The sequence below is a fragment of the Rana temporaria genome, chromosome 3 (genome assembly GCF_905171775.1).
Source record: "Rana temporaria chromosome 3, aRanTem1.1, whole genome shotgun sequence".
Taxonomy (NCBI): domain Eukaryota; kingdom Metazoa; phylum Chordata; class Amphibia; order Anura; family Ranidae; genus Rana; species Rana temporaria.
The window spans coordinates 124,402,949-124,416,232 of NC_053491.1; the positions used below are offsets into that span (position 1 = coordinate 124,402,949).

Genomic DNA, 13,284 nt, shown 5'->3' on the forward strand with positions numbered 1-13,284 from the left:
ACACACTTAACCCCTTCCTAGCCCCCTAGTGGTTAACCCCTTCCCTGCCAGACACATTTATACAGTAATTAGTGCATTTTTATACCACTGATCGCTGTATAAATGTGAATGGTCCCAAAATAGCTTCAAAAGTGTCCGATGTGGCCGCCATAATGTCGCAGTCAGGATAAAAAATTGATGATCGCCACCATTACTAGTAAAAAAAAAATATATTAATAAAAATGTCCTATTTTGTAGATGCTATAGCTTTTGTGCAAACCAATCAATAAATGCTTATTTAGAAAAAGTTGTGTGTTACCGGCGCCAAGATGATATTAATATTCTTATTAAGTCTTGCTGCAATAAAAGTGCAACCTCAAAGGTTGGATTTAGATTTGTGTATTTGTGAAGTAAATTGCGCTAACTAAATTTATATAAACATTTTACCACGACTGATCCTGTGAACTTGTTACTCAAAAAACAAAAAGTATGTACATGTGTCTATGGTTATTAATTAATGTGCAAACAATCAACAAATAGTGTGCAATAAATACCAATACAGTGCCCTGTGCCAAACTATAACATATGAATTTCTCAATCCATCAAAAAATGTGAAATAAATCCAAAAAGTTTTCAAATATGCTACTATTACAATCCACAGATTGAATGTGCCCCAAGAAAGCAAGAAAAATGTATTTTATACGAAAAAAATATAAAATCTATATATATATATGTATATGTGCTAAGAAATTCCTTAATAGATAATTTCTTGCAGTGATGCCCAGCTATGTTTCCACCTTCACCGCAAATAGTGCCTACACTGTCACCGGATAAAATGGCCACTCACCATATGAACCCAGAAATCTGCCTTTGGTTCATATGGATAACCACTCCCTCTCTCAGGCCCCATACACACCATAGAATCTATCCGCAGATAAATCCCATCAAATGGGTTTCTGCGGATAGATTCTATGGTGTGTACACTCCGTCGGATATTTTCCCGCTTATAAATCTCCCCTGGGATGGATTTCCAGCAGATGGATATTTGCTGACATGCTCAACAAATCCATCTGCTGGAATCCATTCCAACGGATGGATCCGCTCGTCTGTACAGACTTACCGGATCCATCCATCCAAAGGGATTCCCCGCACGCGTCGTAATGATTTGACGCATGCGTGGAATTCCTTATATGACAGCGTCGCGCCCGTCGCCGCGTCATAATAGCGGCGACGGCGCGACACGTCATCGGCAGAGGATTTCAGCGCGGATTTCAATGCGATGGTGTGTACACGCCATCGCATAGAAATCTTCTGAAATCCTCGAGAGGATTTATCCGCGGATACGGTCCGCTGGACCGTATCTGCGGATAAATCCTCTCGTGTGTATGGGGCCTCAGGTTTATCAGCAATCACTCCCAATGATTTGGCTGTAGTCTTGTTCTATATCCACTCATGTAACATATAAAAGACTATCATGGTATAGTATATCAAAGAATTTATTATAATTAAAACATATATAGTTATTCCACTCACATGTAAAAGTGCCTGAGAGCCGGCACTGAGCTAATCCAGCCGTAAATAGGAGTATACAAATGTACGAGTAGGTCCTGGTCTGCACGTGTGATGCCTCACGTTGTCGCCTGCGTTCCTAGCCTCATTATACTCAGACTGGACATGGTCCCGCGGCCTCTATGCATTTCGCAACTTAATGCGTCATCAGGAAGCTTCGGCCTAAACTGAGAAAAAAATGTGCTTTTTAAAAAAATTGGGAACATTTATTATAGCAAAAAGTACAAAATATAGTTTTTTTTCAAAATTGTTGCTATATTTTTGTTTATAGAGCAAAAAATTAAAGCCGCAGAGGTAATCAAATACCACCAAAATAAATCTCTATTTGTGGGAAAAAAAGGACGTCAATTTCGTTTGGGAGCCACGTCACACGACCGCACAATTGTTAGTTAAAGCAACGCAATGCCGAATCACAATAAGTGGTCCGGTCAATTGACAGCCAAATCCTCCGAGGCTAAAGTGGTTAACTCACGCACATTGTTTTAATAATCCTTATTAAAACATAAGGCACAAAAACAGCATTGTTTGGATGTTTTATGCACTTTTTCAAACTGGGACTTCAAAGGATTGAGTATACACTGATAACTAAATGGATCTTGATTGCTTTTTGCAGGTAAAAAAAATGTCATTATATTTTTTTTACCCTGAAGCCTGTAAAGCTTAGACCCACAATCAACAGATTGCAGGTAGCCTGCCAGAATTCTGTAGAGTCAGCTGTCTGCCCATACCTCCTGTGGCCAGACAGTCACTGAAGTACAGCAAGAATCGATGAGCTATTAGAGCACTTGCCAGCATCCTCGCAGTTCATTGAGAATTATAAGCCGCCTGGCGTGGTGACAGTCGGTACTTGCATGAGACTGTGAATGAATGATTCTGCTGTGTGGGCCGAACTCTTACAGGCTGCGCTATATTTGAATTGTGACAGGGGATGTGGGGATAGATCCCCTTCCCGCTGTCAGGGGGGTGTGAGAGGAGCTCAGGTCGGTGCTATACTGTTGCATGTTTCATGTTACACCTTAAAAACAAGTGTAACATAACATGTTACAAAGGTAAACTTATCCTTTAATTCAGAATGATTATTATCCTTATTTTAGAACTGGCACACAATGTCTATGTAACAATATAATTTTTTTTTTTTTCATTTTTATTTCATGATTTAAATGATCAAATAAACCCCAAAAAAAATTGCAACCAACTTTTACCATCCCAATGCATGGAAATCAGATTTCCCAAATATGAAGCTGATAAATAGCAAGAAGCCCTGCTGTGTCATAATAGCTTATACAGTAGATGGTGTAAGGACTCCAACAGCATTATTCATTAAAATAATACAATTGCTAATCATTATTTTTTAAGAGCAGTGACCCATAAGACCATTTAAAATCTATTATGTTTGCCCCCACTGAAATTAAGTCTTAGTAAGTGTACTTAAAGTGATCCTGTGTATGCAGTGTAAAACACCAGTTTCAATGTATTTCCTTGCCCTTAGCAGTATATGTTTAAGCTCAAGTCAGATTTCTATTTGAAGCTTACATGAGGCTAATGCCCTGTACACACGATCGGTTCATCCGATGAAAACAGTGTAATGGATTTTTTCATCAGATATCCGATGAAGCTGACTTTCATAAGTCTTACCTACACACCATCAGTTAAAAAAACTATTGTGTCAGAACGCGGTGACGTAAAACACAACGACGTTCTGAGAAAAATGACGTTCAATGCTTCCGAGCATGCGTCGTCTTGATTCTGAGCATGCGTTGATTTTTAACCAATGGATTTCCCCACAGACGATCGTTTTTTTCTATATCGTTTTTTTAACCATCAGATGATTTTAAAACCGGTTCTACGTTTTTTCACCGATGGGGAAAAAAACTGATGGGGCCCACACACGATCGGTTCGTCTGATGAAAATGGTCCATCAGACCGTTTTTCATCAGACGAAGTGATCGTGTGTACACGACATTACTTTTTTCCTGCTCCCATGTGACAGCATTGGGCCAATAACTAAACACCAGTGATGCCACATGGGGACAGTCACTTGTTCCTCCATACCCAATAGTAAATGTGTTTTATCATCACTCCCAGCAACTCAAATGGAAAGAGGAAAAGTAAAGAAAAAATTAATGGGGGGCTTTTAAAGTAAACCTGTTTGTTTGTTTTTCATCCATTGGCAAAGAATGGATTTCGTTTGAAAATGAACACTTAATTATTAGCATTCTTTTTATTATATAAGGTTGCATATTTTGATAGTATGACTTTTTCCATTGGAAATTCCGATCGTGTGTACGAGGCATAACACTGACCCCTCTGTAATGGGTTGATGTTACTTCACACCAATGCTATAATTGTGCACAAAGAATTGACAAAGAATTGACACAGCATAAACAGGCATGGATTTTCTGAATGTAGGGGGCCTCTGTGTTGTTACTATTTCCATCAGCTTTTAAATAGAGCTGTTTTTGTTACTGAATTTCTAAAACAAAAATTGTTATTTGACACCAACTGTAAGACAGTTCATAGATATCTAATTCACCAATAAACAAATTATATCATTTCATAATTTGCTGTTCTCCACAGATAATTTTATTGCAATGTAACTTATCAAGCACCAGGGAATTATCTATGAATAACTTGTGTGATTATTTATTAATTTATAAACTGTGTTTGAGGCAAAGTAACTCAACACTCTATCATGTACCCTCAGGTTACTCATGAAAGCAGATGCGCTTCCAAACTATAAGACATACAAAAAACAATCCTGGGTGAAAAGCTCAAGTCACCTTTTCTGAGTTTATTAAATTACATTTAATGTATAAATGTTTAAATGTTTCTGTTGTTCATTTTAATTTAATTTGTTTCATATTACTTTCCAATCCTAGTTATTTTCACATACTGAAGTAGAAATTTGGTAAAAAGGAATTATATTCAATAAAGTTATACTTATTGAATATTGCTTTTCAAAATATGAACATAATAGATCACTAGACCAATCAGATGGAAAATACTATTGCTCCATGTCAAAGGTCTGCCATTGCTCCATGAAAGAAAATAATCTTATATTTATGAACTTAATCATGAATTATAAGGCATGCTTTACACTTTAAAAGAAAGAAAAGAGGGGGCATGGTCTATCACACAGCTAAATGGCAGCTTGACCAGGTGGCTCCTCACAATCACCGGGGATCGCAAAAAAAAAAGGCGACCCTACTCTTCATCAATACCCCCAGCCTCTTGCTGAAGTACTGCAGCACAAGCGGAGATGGCCCAAAAATGGAAGGAGTACTCCCAGCCTGAGAAAATTAAAACTTTTTTTCTCCCTGCAGAGCGGATACTGATGGAATGTGTGCAGAACTTTAAAGCTGAAGTGCAGAAACTTGGGGGCAGAGTTGACCACATAGAAAAAAAGGCATAATTTGCATCCTCACATAATACCCTTATTGATGTGCATAATGATCAAGAGGATAAGCTTGAGAAATTCAAAGCAAAGGTTGCAGACTAAGAACACCACTCAAGGCTGAACAATGTAAACATAAGAGGAGACCCTGAGTCTGTTCCAATATGCCCATGTTAAATCATTATGCATATGAGCTGATTAGCACAATACTGCTATCTACTCCAGACTCTGAAGTTGTGATAGATAGAATACACCGCTTGCTAAAACCATCAGCTAATGTCATCCTTCCGCAAGGCAAATCAACTTCCTGAACGCTTTTCTCATCTACAACACTATGCAGATATTTCAGAATATGCATTACAAAATCGTAAGTCACTTATGCCAATCAGTAAGGCATTGCACAACCACAATATTGTCTACAGATGGGGATTTTCAACAAAACTCACTGATCAACTCACTTACTAAAGGCCTCACCTTACTCAGAGCATAGAATATCCTCCCCGAACAAGAGCCCACATCCCAGGCATCCCTGTCCAGAGTGAATACCCAGGATAACTGGCAAGTTTTCTCACGTATTAAGAGGCAAAGGACACTGTGGCTTGACCAACTACTATCAAATCATTAGATTCCCTAAATAAATCTAATCCTTTCCATTCACTATCCCAAGCCCTCTCTAAACTGCACTCAGAATTATGACTTCTTTTAATAGAATAGTATGACAAACATCTGAAAGTGCTCCAGCTATCATAATACTTTTCATGCAACAAAGCTGGGAAATTCTTAGCCAATCGCCTCAAGGCAAAAAAGTAAATAAAATTGCCCACCTACTAGACCCCCAAACCAAATGAAAAATTGCTAATCCTAAATAGCAGACTCCTTTGCTTCATACTATAGTTCTCTATATAATTAAAAAAACCGACCCTACAACTCTTCAACCCATTGATACTCATATTGACATCTTCTTGGCCTCTCTAAACTTACTCTTTCACATACTCACCTACAGGCCTTGAACGCTCCCATTACTCCTCAAGAGATTGCTAGAGCTATTTTGATCTCTCCCAATGGAGAAATCCCGGGACCTGATGGTCTATCAAATGACTTCTACAAAAATGTCATTCTACTCTATGCCCTACTCTGTCTTCAGTATTTACAGCTGCAGTGTCCTGCATATATAGTTACCTTACCAAAGCCTTGTAAGGATCCTACCTCTCCAGCTAACTTCCAGCTGATTTAATTATTGAACACAGATGTCAAACTATATGCGAAAATCATAGCACAAAGACAAAGACCTTTTTTTTACCGGTCCTAAATCCTGTTTGGTCCGGTTTATTTATCTTGGGCGTCAAGCTTCTGAGGCCACAAGGAGGGTCAATAATCTAATCCAACATCCTGACTCTGGTCGAGTGCCTTCTCTTCTCCAATCATTTAAGGCATTGAAGGCATTCAACCAAATTTCCTTTTCAATACATATATAAAACACTCCAAAAATGTGGCTTCACATGGACCGTGTTATCGGCTATATTAGCATTGTATTCTTCACCCTCTGCAAAAGTGTATACATCAAATATGCATTCCAGACCTTTCCTGATCCCTAATGGTACCTGACAAGGATGACCTTTATCTCCCTCTATCATTAATTTACTAATAGAGCCATTAGCAGAGGCTATAAAATTCTTGTTTCACAAGATTTCAGTTCCAAGTAACTTCCCATACTATAAATCTGTTTTTAGATGACATAATTATCTTTTTAACTAGTTAAAAAGGATGGATGGCTGCACACCCATGCAATGCAATACAACTGTATTGATGTCAAAAATTGAATAAAAACATGGGTGTGCAGCCATTCATCCTTTTTTTTTTTTCACTTGATTTCTGATAGCAGTGGCAGGGCATGAAAGCCCATTGCTTGCATCATGCTTTGTGGATTATGGTCTGTGTGATTCACCTGTGAGCAGTGGTATCTTTATATTGGACTTCACTTGCTACGCTAGCTTGGTGAGTTCCAGACCTGGATGTCATTATTTTGTTGGCTTTTTTCACATATTCCACATGAATATCATCACAAATGGCACGGACGTCTTGGCATGGGAGAGATACAGCCACACACTCGGCATGGCTCAGGACAATCCACTAAGATCAGCCGCTTGCCAGAGTTTGCATAACACTGTGGAAAATGGGACAGGATTGTTGAGGTTGTTGTTTTGCAAAATGGAAACATTTATGATCAAATAGATTAAAGTCTTCTGGGATAACTCTTTCTGAGTACATGTCACAAGGGGGTTAAGGATCAAAAAGTTTGTTCCCCACATTTGAATTAACCACTTAAGGGCCCCTTCACGCCGATATAAGTCAGGTGAATGGCACGGCTGGGCACAATCACGTACCTGTACATGTCTCTTTGAGCCCAGCTGTGGGGTTGAGAGTGCGCCAACGGCGGCGTGCTCACGACCCGCGCTCTGCCACCACGCCCGTGGGACCCGCGGACCCAATCGCCGCCAGTGTGTCCCGCAATCGGTCACCGGAGCTGAAGAACGGGGAGAGGTGTGTGTAAACACACCTTCCCTGTTCTTCACTGTGGCAATGTCATTGATCGTCTGTTCCCTGATATAGGGAAAGACGATCAATGATGTCATACGTCCAGACCCGCCTCCCTACAGTTAGAAACACATATGAGGTCACACTTAACCCCTACAGTGCCCCCTAGTGGTTAACTCCTAAACTGCAATTGTCATTTTTACAGTAAACAGTTCATTTTTATAGGACTTTTTGCTGTGAAAATTACAATGGTCCCAAAAATGTGTCAAAATTGTCCGATGTGTCCGCCATAATGTCGCAGTCACAAAAAAAAATCACTGATCGCCGCCATTAGTAGTAAAAATAAAATGATTATTAAAAATGCAATAAAACTATTACTTATTTTGTAAACGCTATAAATTTTGCGCAAACCAATCGATAAACGCTTATTGCAATTTTTTTTACCAAAAATATGTAGAAGAATACGTATCGGCCTAAACTGAAATTTTTTTTTTTTTATATATATATGTTTTCGGGGGATATTTATTATAGCAAAAAGTAAAAAATATTGAATTTTTTCAAAATTGTCGCTCTATTTTTGTTTATAGCGCAAAAAATAAAAACCGCAGAGGTGATCAAATACCACCAAAAGAAAGCTCTATTTGTGGGGAAAGAAGGACGCCAATTTTGTTCGGGAGCCACGTTGCACGACCGCGCACTTGTCAGTTAAAGCGACGCAGTGCCGAATTGCAAAAAGGGACAAGCTCCTTAACCTCCCTGGCGGTATGATTCTTTCTGAAAAAACATGCGGAAAGCGGTACAATTATTTGCAAGGAAATTTGGTGTTTTATACTGTAGGCCTGTGATTTTTAGGAATAACTCACTTAAATCTGACCAAACAAGAATCTAATAGGCATCCCGGGTATGTCATTTTTTTAAAAACTAAATTTTAAATTATAATATAATAAATAATTATAAATAATTATAGCAAGTAATAATATAATTAAAATACAAATTATTCAATAATGTAATCAACTCAAAATCACTGAAATTTGCTCAGTTGCAGAATTGTGGCTGTCATTATTTTTTTTTTTTTATGACGAATTTCCCCGCAAATCGCTATCGCACAATTCTGCAAGTGATTATAATTTATTATCGCTGTTTTCTAGCTGATCTAAAACCATTTTTGACATACTGTAAAAAGACACTTTTGGTTGCTATGGACAATCTACAGTTTTCAGGCAGAAAGAAAGGTTTTTATTATATAAAATGACATGTAGGACACTGGGCAGACCACTAGGGACAAGGGGGGTGTGTATTTTTTACATACAGTACTGTAATCTATAAGATTACAGTATACTGTATGTATAGTGTTTGTTTACTTTTTTGAATTTGGCGCCGATCTCCGCTCCCGTGCATCGTAACGTCGCAGGGAACGGAGATCGGCGGCACAGGAGGACGCTGTGTGAATCGAGCGAGATCCCGCTCGCTCACACAGCGCAGTGACATCGCTGGATCCAGGACAAGGTAAGCCAGCGCATGCTGCCGGCTCTGCATAGCTACCCCGAGCGTGACTCGGGGTTACCGATTTTGGTAGAAAAAATCAAACCCGAGTCACGCTCGGGGATACCGCCAGGAGGGTTAACCTGCATAATGGTCTGGGTCTTAAGTGATTAACTGATGACAATTTAAGAAAACAGTGGACAGATATTCTTACAAATTGCTCATTTGAGCTGATGAAAATTATCATTAAATTAAAGACTGATGAATTTGATAAACTAGAGATTTTAAACATCAAAAAGGAGATTTTGTCATTTAAGGATACAACATTGTTTAAAGATCTGGACTCTAAATTAAGTGATACACTGGAATGTATGGAGAAAGAAATCATTGACAATAAAAAAAGCCAAACTACTGTGGGATCATTTTGAGACGAACACTGTGAATGTTTGGAAGAAACCACATTTTCAGCCTAGATATCGAAAAACAGCCACACAGAGTGGTGCAAGAAAGCACGTACGTTTTTCCGACAAAGAAGTGGAGATGTTGAATTACACCATGGCTAGATCTAGTTTGGAGTCATCCATAGAGAATGTTATTGGTGGAGACACACGGTCAGCAAATGATATTTATTTAAATGGGTCACATTGTCTTCCTCAAAAGAAGAAAAAGAAAAATGGAAAGCGACAGTTCCAAGAAAAAACAGGAGAGGGGGTAGGAGGAAAAAGCACCCACAATTTAAGAGGTCAACAGCCAAAGAACCCCTGAACGTTTTGAACTTATCTCAGAAGCAGCTTACTCTCTTTTATGTTTCTCTATTGGCTAAAGGTTTGAACTGTTGCCCCTTAATACACTTTAATCTATTTGAAATGGTTTTGGATGTGAATTAATTTGCATGCAACTTAACTGTACGCCAAGAAAAAATTCAGGACAATGGGGATGTTGTATCCAATAATGTTTCTGATGATGGTTCATTTGATGTATCTACAGGTGCAAATTTTCAGGATATGTGCATGGTACAATGTCATTAAGAGTTGCAGGGTGAATTTGCTTTCGGCCATGATAGGGAGTTTGTTCCACCTATAGAAACACCCCTTGAGCCGAGATCACATTTTTACCCGATTAACTCTAGGGGCAGATGTTTAGACCTTTTTCAAAAGAACATTGAAAGTGAGCTCAATAGACTTGCTTTGTGTTCTAACGATATTAGACAATAATAATTGATGTATTGCTTTCCTGCAGGGACGGTCACATATTTAATTGACAGCAGAAGGAGCCACTTTGCTGTCTCAGCCAATGAGGAGGGGAGTCCCGGACAGCTGAGTTTCTCATGCAACATTACTGGATGTAGATGGGGCTCAGGTAAGTATTTGGGGGGTAACATTGTCCTCATGGACAATTGTGACTATATCACCATGTGTGAAACTATTTTGGCCAATACTAATTGGTACAAACAGATTTCTGTCGTGTCTATTCGCCAATACCTGGCTAATTTTTATACACTTGTGGATGTGAACTATGCTCTTTGTCCGCCGTTTGTTATCTGTCACCCTGTTATTTCATGCTTTTTTAGAATAATACTTTAATTAATTTGGAATATACCTGTAGTACACATGTACATAAGGACAAGTATGGGATGTCAATTATGTTTAGAATATACATGTATGTTGTGATAGGGTCACCAGTGTTTTTGTAATTATGTGTATTAAAATATGGAACTGTATATATTCTTAGGACTATATATGTGTTTGCTCTCATGTTTCTGAAATCTATTTATTAGTAATTCCTTTTTCCTGGAGTATTCCCTCTCCCCTTTTCCCTATGACATGTCTCTTTGTTTGGCTGGTCTAGGATGCTCCCCTCCTTTCCCCAGGTTGTGGCAGCTGCCACTCATGTGGGCGTCCCGTCCACCGCCCAGCAGGGTGAGACAATAGCGCAATTTGTTGCGCTATAGCAATTCCCCACATGATGGCGACAGTGCACGGCCGCCGCGTGTGGGGAGCGCATTCTCCCCCTGCTGGTGGCATGTACGCACCGCCCTCACACCCAGTGGCGTGCAACGCGTGTGCGCGGCGGGTCCGCGCGCATGCGGTGATGTCACATCCTCACGTGGGATGGTGGGGGCGGCGGCTGTAAGCCGACGACGCTGGCGTGCGTACACGCCGAGGAGACCACCGCCGCCATGCACCTGGCTTTACCAGGTGCGTTTTTTTTTTTTTTCGTTGCGCTATAGCAACTCCCCACATGATGGCGACATTTTTTTTTTTTGGGACCCTGACCCACCAGAGTGGGTGTGGAACGTTGTGCTTGATTAGGCAGAGGGGCGGATTGACCGCAGCCCCCTCAGGTGGTACTCGTTCTTTCCCCCCCTCCCCTCTCCACAGGTGGTACTTGTTTCTTCATTCCCTACAATTAGGCTAGATGCACTCTATTTATTCTGGCCTTACCTGCTGGTTTGGAAGGATCTTGCTTGGTACTTCCAACTACTAGCATATTGGTGGCCTCTATGCTATAGGTGAGTTTTATAATTTTTTACATCCTTTTTCTGGCCAAACTTTTTGGCTTCTCTGGTTTCGTTCCAAAAATGACCCTTTTTACTCTTATATTTTAGAAGGAATCACCTTGTCTGCTTGCTGCTGCTATTTATATCCCAGCAGCTTTTGTATCTGACACCAGTGATCTCTGCTCAGGAAGTCTTTTAGTTTCTTTTAATTCCCAACTGAATCTCTACAATTCAAAGGTACAGCTCTCCCCCCCCCCCCCACTCACCCTTATCCTTGATGCGTTTTTATCATCAGGTGTTTGCCATTCACTGTTTTATTTTGCCCAGCTGCCCTCACTTCAATATATCCTGCATTTTCCGTTCCCCATGTGTCTTCACTTGTCTCCATTCCCATCCTTTTTGCTTCAGTTTATATAATTCTTTTTCTCCACTATCACCCCCCATTCTCCTCTTTCCCCAGTCCATTTCCCCACACCGTTGCCTACTTTTCACTTCTTGTTTCTGTACCTTCACCCCTCACTTTTTCATTTTCCCTCCTTGTCCTTCTCATTTTCCTTTCTCCCGTCTCTTTGTTTTACATTTGTGTTTTCCTATCAGCTAATTCTCACTTCCGCATTCTTGCGGCTGATGCATGTTTATTTGTGCCTCCCTAGGTCATTCACTTCAATTACTCACCGTCATCTCCACTGTTTTTTCATTCCTTTTCACTACCTCTCACTTCTCCCCTCACTTCACTTCAATCTACTCCCATCACCCCCATTTCCTTCACTCCTCATTCTTTTCTTCCCTCTTACCCTCTTTTTTCCCTTTCCCTTTTATGTTTTTCTTCATTCTCCTTTTGTCCTTGGGAAGACCCTTGTTTCCGTATTCTAGAGATTATTATCTTATCTTAGTACTCTTGAGCACTTCTTTTCATTATAGCCTGTGACGGTTATCTACATTCACCATCACTTCTCACCTCAGAGCCCCAATAACTTTTTAATAACTCGTGCCACTACATATGTATGTAGACATCCAGAATATCAATTTTACTATTCTGTTTACAGGCTTCTTTATTAAACCTCCTCGTTCCACCGACGTTCCCCTACCCCTCCTGGTTTCTATATGGTCATTCCATCTCGGCCCCATAATTTTTGGGGGTGACCTCTTGTGGTGTTGAGCGGGGTGTTTCACAGTATGTGGACAGCTGTTTTTTCTGCCTGGGATGGAAGCTATCCTTATTAGACCGCCTGATGCTGCCGTTTGGACTGCAGCACATCATTGAGACACATCATCAAGGTAAAGGAATTAATAATTAAAAACTAAAAATTAAAAATTAAAAAATGTATTTAAGATACTTTTGTTTGCAATGTTGCACACGAATTTGCTTAATTTTTTGACTTTTTGCTTTCATTACATCCTTTTGCACACTGCTCCTCTAGCCAAAGGGCTTTTTGTAAAACCAACAATGTATCTCTTATTACCTTAACTATGATCATGAAATGTCTAACCACCATATGTTCCTGTTCCTTTCCAGCCACACAAACTCTCTGAAGAAGACCTTCAAAGGTCGAAACGTTCGTTAGATTGTTTTTACTACAATGCACATTTTTGACTGTATAAACATTGTTTGTGTACTGCTTGTTATACATTTATGTAAACGCTGTTTGTGTACTTGATACAACTCGTGCTCCATCCATTTATGCTACCCAATTTTTGTCCACTTTTTAACATGTGAATAAATACAACTTTTTTATTACATGGTATTACCTCTTTCCTTTTGAGCTGCGCAATAACCCCATTTGGGAAAATTCTTTTCATCGTATTTGGGGGGTTGAGGAGGACT

General features: G+C 39.7%; 1 long non-coding RNA gene across 1 annotated transcript; it reads left to right on the forward strand.

Annotated features, from left to right (window-relative positions):
* Window positions 1-11,343: 11,343 nt before the first annotated feature.
* On the forward strand, window positions 11,344-13,015 carry LOC120931689. Its single transcript, XR_005747890.1, has 4 exons — window positions 11,344-11,471; window positions 11,568-11,696; window positions 12,506-12,737; window positions 12,976-13,015. It is a non-coding gene; the product is annotated as an uncharacterized LOC120931689 (long non-coding RNA).
* The last annotated feature ends 269 nt before the right edge of the window (window positions 13,016-13,284 follow it).